Raw genomic sequence first — 7,213 nt, forward strand, 5'->3', positions numbered from 1 at the left:
AAAGGTAATTTCATAATTTTATGAAATATTAGGGTTTTCCATGTTCATTAACAGTTACTAACAATTCATATGCTTTTTGCAGCGATTCTAGCCATTCTTAGCGAAACTGAGTTATTGGGCCAAAAATCCCTAATGGGCCCTAATAGCCGATTTAGTCATCTAGGCCCGTTCAGCCTATATTCCATAATGGTATTACCAGTCTTAACGCGCAATTTAACCAAATTTCATTTCCTACCAAATTTACCCAAATTGGCCCGTAAGCCCATTGGGCCCGTAAGCCTATTGGGCCCGATTTCAGCCCCTCGAGGCCCAACTTACCGTGATGCCAAAAGTCATGCTCTTACCTTTTCCAATGTTCTGATCGTCAACTTAGAGACTCTAACTAACCAATGAGCGTTCGCTTGCTCACAAGTCCTCAAAATGCCAGAATTTCGGCATTTTGGCTTTTCGGCATTTATCGATTTAAGCTACGAAAGAAGGTTCGTTACACACCTAATTTGCGATATTCCTCAACGAGATCTCCTACACGATTTCTCCTATAACCAACCGCTTATAGATCAGTTTTTAATAATTAAACCAAAACGAGAACCATCAATTATCCACACTTACACATTCTGCCACCATCTATAATGGCCTTAGAATCCATACCTTTACCGAAGTTGATGACTAGATCTAGTCACTTCGATGATTCGAGCTAATCCAAGTCGACACTATGCCTTGCTACTTCTCCACTATACAAACCATAAAAAGATTAAAAGAAGAACCCAATAAGGCCTATACCCACATTCGGCCATCTTCCTAAACTATAGAGGTTTCGGCTTTTCTCAACAGTTACTATAGGAAGCGTTTAGAGTTCAAGCACTTACCACAGTCTCTCTTCTTTAATCCATCTATGCCTAGAAGATAAGAGAATTGACCACTAAAAATTGAAAAGAAAAAGAGGGTTGTTGGTCAACAAAGAATCGGCACCACCTAGCTTCACAGATTTCGGCTTTTGCGGTATTTCGGTAGAAGTGGAGGTAAGGGGAAGAAACAATAGATGAATGGAGGAAAGTAGTGGGCTGGTTTGGAAGAAGGAAAAGGAAGAAAAGATGAGAGGAAAGATGATAGATTCGACTGCAAAAGGAAAAAAAAGAAAAGACCAAACAAAAGGAAGAAAACGACACACAAGTAACCAAGTGCCGAAAATCCCTAACCAAACCCTTCTGTCGAAATCCCCTCTCTAATCCCCTCAAATTGGCTAACCCTATCCCCCTTTCAAATACCTCAAATCTCTCCCCTTATCCCTCCTTAATCCATGCATTTGACTGATTCAAACTCTCTCCCACAAAGTTCCATCGAGCTTTAAACTCTAGCATGCACAAGCATAAAAATAACATTACCTTTGCCATCACAGGGAATCGAACCCAGGTCTTCCCTCAACCATTTATATCCCACGTTTCTAGCCCCTTAGTGGCGTCACTTAGCCACTTTACTAGAGGCTCTTCTGTGATACATTTTACCCACAAATTTTAATAAGACCACTTATCCAAGGCCTCTAACTTCTTAAGTCCAAAATTCAAAAATTCTACCGGGTTTTGGCCAACACATGGGCCTTCCATAAGCCCATTTACATACTCAAATTATGAATTTCACAACCAAACACCAAATTTTAAAAACTTTACCAAAATATTGAGAATCGCGGTAAAACCCGAAAATCAGGATGTTACACAGCATCCTTCTTTCTCGGTGTCAAAGGCAAACCTGTCATGAAATCCATAGTAATATGGTCCCATTTCCACTCAGGAACCATCACAGGCTGAGGTAAGCCTAAAGGTACTTGGTGTTCAGCTTTCACTTGTTGACAAATCAAGTATCTCGATACGAACTTGAAAATATCTCTTTTCGTACTTGGCCACCAATACAGTTTCTTCAAGTCGTTGTACATTTTCGTACTACCCAAATGTATAGAAAAACGACCACTATGGCCCTCAAGCAAAATCTTCTGAATCAACTTGGTATTCTTAGGAATACAAATCCTATCTCAGAACATCAAGCAACCATCGAACTAATCAAAAATTTGATTCCATACGATTCACGTTGGACTGGTTTGGTTTGTAAATTACTGTCACTTTGTTGAGCTTCATAAATCTCTTGGAGAAACATTGGTCTATCTCTTAACTTGGCTAGAATTGAACCATCATCTGATAAGGCCAACTGAGTGTTCATAGCTGTAACAGCCCGATTTAGACCCTAGTCAAAATAGTACTTTCACGACCACAAATTTGAGTCATAGAAATATTTAATTATTATTTTACGGGCATATAATATGTGAATTGATATTTGGGAAAGTTTCGTGTGAAAATTTGATCGTTTGTGTGCTTAATTTAGAAAAAGGACTTAATCGCGTAAAATGTAAAAGTGGCAAGTTATTTGTTAAAGTGCTAAATTACATGTCCTTTCAATATGGAGGCCTTGAAATGAAATTTAGCCATTAAATAATGGCATGGACGGTAATGGACAATCATTTTAAAGCTTTTATATTATATCATTAAGGTTCATAATGTAACTAGTTAATAAATGATGTTATAATTAAAATAAAAATCAAAATTTGTTCATCCATTATCATCCATAGTCGAAAATTTAAAAGAAAAAGAAGATAAAAAGGATTTCTAGGGTTCGACTAAGGAAATTGATGATTAAAGTATGGTTTTAATGTTTTTTATGATTTCTACTTTTTTTATCATTGTTTTATGTTCTATCAAGCCCATACCTCAATTTCTGAATTTGGTTATGATTTTAAGATGTGCCAGATAATGTTAGTTTTATGAAGTTTGACGATAGAAAATGAAAGATATGTGTTAGATTACTATGTCTTGTATTGGGATTTTTGATGAATTTGAGTATTTTAGACTAAATTGTGAAAATGAGAAATTGAGGGGTTAAAATGTGAAATAAATGAAATAAGTCGCTTATATGAACTAAAGGAAAATTCGGCTAGGCATGTGTGAAAGGAAATTATGCATATTTTGTAATTTTATCAAATAGGGACTAAAATGTTAAAATGTGAAAATATGAGGGCTAATTTGTAAAATACCCTAAATATATGTTTATGGATTGATTTGAATAAAAGTGAGATTGAATAAGTCAAATTTGAATGTGTTTAGGTCAAGAACCAAAGAAAACGGAATTAGATCGAGGAATGTTGAAAGTCGTTGAATAGTCATTAGTTCCCGTTCATTTCCATACGAGGAAAGTCTATAAACAAATAAATGCATTTGAATTGATTTATTCATGTTTATGTGATATTCAATTGTGATGAATGGTTATAGCAGTTGAATATGTGAAATTGAGAAAGTTTCGATAATGTGACGACGTCCGAAAGCCCCGTACGAACCATAGGAATAGTTAGGATGCATATGTCATGACATAGGATTTTTGATATGTGATTTCGTGTGAGACCATGTTTGGGACGTCGACATCGGTTTGAGATTTACGTGTAAGACCATGTTTGGGACATTGGCATCGTATTCAATTTCATGTAAGACCTTGTTCTGGGCGAGGCGTTGATATTTGATTACATGTAAGACCACATCTAGAACGTTGGCATTGTATGAGCTTTCAGAGTTATCCATGTATCCTATTTAATTTTGAAAGGTTCAACAGGCATTCTGAGAAATATGTGATTGAATGAATGAATAACCGATTCAGGCACGTACAGATGTGTTCAACATTTGTTAATGAGAAGTAAGTAAATGTGCAAGTGTTGATATGTGATATAAGTATGAGAAATCATGCTATATGTGTAATGAATTGGGAATATGTGAAATGTATATGAACTACGTGGTTTGTGATAGTATTTGGCTATGGAGTATATTAATTTTATGATGCTTATATGCTTAAAATGAAAAGTTTGTTTGTATATGGCTTACTAAGCTTTTGAAAGCTTGCTTATGTGCTTAAAATGATAAGTTTGTTTGTATATGGCCTACTAAGCTTTTGAAAGTTTACTTTGTATGTGTTTGCATTGTGTTTTAGATACCGAAGCTACAGGAGGCTCGGAGATTGTCGAGGATCATCACGACACTATCAAACTTAATTTTGGTACCTTTTGAAAGTGTAAATATTTAAGTATGGCATGTATAATCAAGCTATATTGAGATATGTTTTTGAGTTATGAATATTCAGCCATATGATATGGCTTGGTTTTGGTTGTGTTTATGAATGACTTTTGAGTATAAACTATGTGATGCAAGATTTCCAATATGATGTGTTCATGGATGGCCAAAAAGAATTGGTCAATTTGGTAAGATTTTGGTATGTGCTTATTTGAGGAATTGGTAAGATTATGGCATGAGATTGAATGAAGTAAATTGAGATTATGAAACATATGTTTTGGTATGACTTTGACTTTTGATTTGGCATGATTTGATATGAATTATAAGCATGAATTAGGTTGATAATAATATGACATTAATGATGTATGTTTTAGGAATGAAATTGGTTGAAATTATGGTGCAATTGATGCTTGTAGGGAGGACCCAAAATGGGTGGCATATTGGCCCTGTAAATGGCCTATTTTTGCCCACACGGGATTGCGTCTCTGCCGTGTTGCTCAAGGCCAATTTCGAAATGAGCCTGGGTAGACCACACGGTTGCATACACGGGCATGTGCCTAGCCGTGTGGCTAAGTCAATTTCAAGCACAGGCTAGACACACGGGCGTGTGACTGGCCATGTAACCCAAGTCAATAGCCTCTCTAATTTTCACACAGCCTGGTACACTAGCGTGTCTTGTGGCCGTGTGGACAAGTTAGTATGTATGCTCTATTTCACCACGGCCTAGATACACAAGCATGTCTAATGTCATGTAAGGCATACGGCCTGTTCACACGGGTGTGTGACCTTTGTAACTTAGAAAAATTGTTAAATTTCAAAAAAAATTTGTATGTATTCGGTTTAGTCCTGACCTCTTCCGAATGCATGTTTAAGGTATTGTTGACTTAAGAAAGGGACCTTATATTGATATTTGACTTTAATATGATAATGTATGATTTTTTATTGTGATATGATTGCGAAATGTTTCGATATGTCTGATAATGCCTCTTAACCCTAGTTCAGCGACGGATATGGGTTAGAGGTGTTACATTTGGTTAGTATTAGAGCTACGGTTTAGTCGATTCTAGGACTAACTTAGCGTATGTGAGTCTAGCTATACATGCCATATATATTAACTGTGATAGTGTGATGATTCCTGACAATGAAAATGTGTTTTTATATAGTAAATGGATCCTAAACAAGACATAGCTAACGATGTTGAAGGTAATGTGCCTACTCCTGCTCAAGGGACAACGCCATCTGATTCTAGACTTGCTACTAGTAGCCACGAGGGAGAGGTTAAGCAAGCCTTTTACCAAATGATGAATGATTGTTCAAGCAGTATATGAGAAGTAATCTGGCTGTGCCACAACCTTCACCCCCGCTAAATCCTCCATAAGTCCCTGTCACGCCACAAACTAATCCGATTAGTTGAATAAGTCTCTAGTTGATAAAATTAAAAAATATGAGGCCGGAGAGTTTCGTCCTACTACTAATGATGATGCTGAGAGAGTTGAATTTTGGCTAGAGAATACGATACGAGTGTCTAATGAATTGTCATGTACTCTGGATGAATGTCTTAAATGTGTCATTTTGCTTCTAAGAGATACAACATATCATTTGTGGAAGACATTGATATCTTTGGTTCCGAGAGAACGAGTCGCCTAAGATTTCTTTCAAGCTGAATTTCAAAGAAATGCATCAGTCAAAGATTCATCGATCAGAAACGCAAAGAGTTTCTTGAGCTAAAACAAGGTTGTATATCTGTTACAGAATATGAGCGAGAATTTGTTAGATTGAGCCAGTATGCAATAGAATGTGTCTCGATCGAATAATAATGTGTAAAAGGTTTGGAGATGGCTTAGATGAAGATATCCGCTTGTTAGTTAGAATTTTGGAGATAAAAGAGTTTGTTGTGCTTGTTGAACGAGCATGTAAGGCTGAAGAACTCAGGAAAGAGAAAAGAATAGCTGATATAGAAGCTAGAGAAATGCGAAACAGATCATTGAGCAAGTCATTTCATTTAGCATCAAGGAAATTTTGAGATGATTTTAGCCGTTCAAAGGCTAATGTGAGACAATCGAGTAATGATCGTACTAGATCGCATTTGAGTTTCAGAGCTCCTGCTACTTCTATTGCAAATGTTGGAAATGTCTGATCCGATAGACTTGAGTGTAGACATTATGGTAAAAGACATCGGGAAGTTGTAGATTGAATGACCGAGCTTGCTTTAGATGTGGATCCTTAGATCACTTTATTCATGAATGTCTAGAGTTTGTAGAGCAAGAGATTGTGCAAAATCTGAGGCTGAGTGGTATTACAACTCGAGGTAGACTGCCCAAAAATATGGGTAATGTGAGTGGTAGCTAGAGGGGAACTAATGATACAACTATTCGAGCTAAGGCTATAGCACCTGCCAGAGCCTACGCCATCGAAGCTTATGAGGAACCTTCGTCTCCGGATGTGATTACGGGTACATTTACTCTTTATGATACCTTTGTGATTGCATTAATAGATCTGGGATCAACACATTCTTATATATGCATTAACTTAGTGAGCAGCAAGACTTTGGTGTAGAGTCTACCAAATTTGTAATTAGAGCATCGAACCCCTTAGGTCGGTGTGTTTTAGTTAACAAAGTGCGTAAGAATTGTCCGTTGATGATTCGAGATTCATGTTTTTAAGCTGATTTGATGTTATTACCATTCGATGAATTTGATATAATTTTGGGTATGGACTGGTTAACTTTGCACGATGCTATTGTAAACTGCAAATGGAAGACTATTAATTTACGATATCAAAATGATGAGATTATTCGGATTGAGTCTAATGATCTGAATGTTTTACCGGCAGTGATTTCTTCTATGTTTGCTCAGAAATATGTGAGAAAGGTTTGTGAAGCTTACTTTCCTTATGTAATTGATTTGAAAGTGATAGAAAATAAATTTGAATTGATGCCTGTTGTCAGTGAATTTCCTGATGTGTTTCCTGAAGAACTTCCAGGATTACGTCCGATTCGAGAAGTTGAATTTGGCATTGAATTAGTGCCAATGACTACTCCGATTTCGATAACTCTATATAGAATGGCTTCGATCGAGTTAAAAGAATAAAAGTCTCAGTTGCAAGAGTTCACTGAT

This window comes from Gossypium arboreum, chromosome 13 (assembly GCF_025698485.1).
Source record: "Gossypium arboreum isolate Shixiya-1 chromosome 13, ASM2569848v2, whole genome shotgun sequence".
Classification (NCBI taxonomy): domain Eukaryota; kingdom Viridiplantae; phylum Streptophyta; class Magnoliopsida; order Malvales; family Malvaceae; genus Gossypium; species Gossypium arboreum.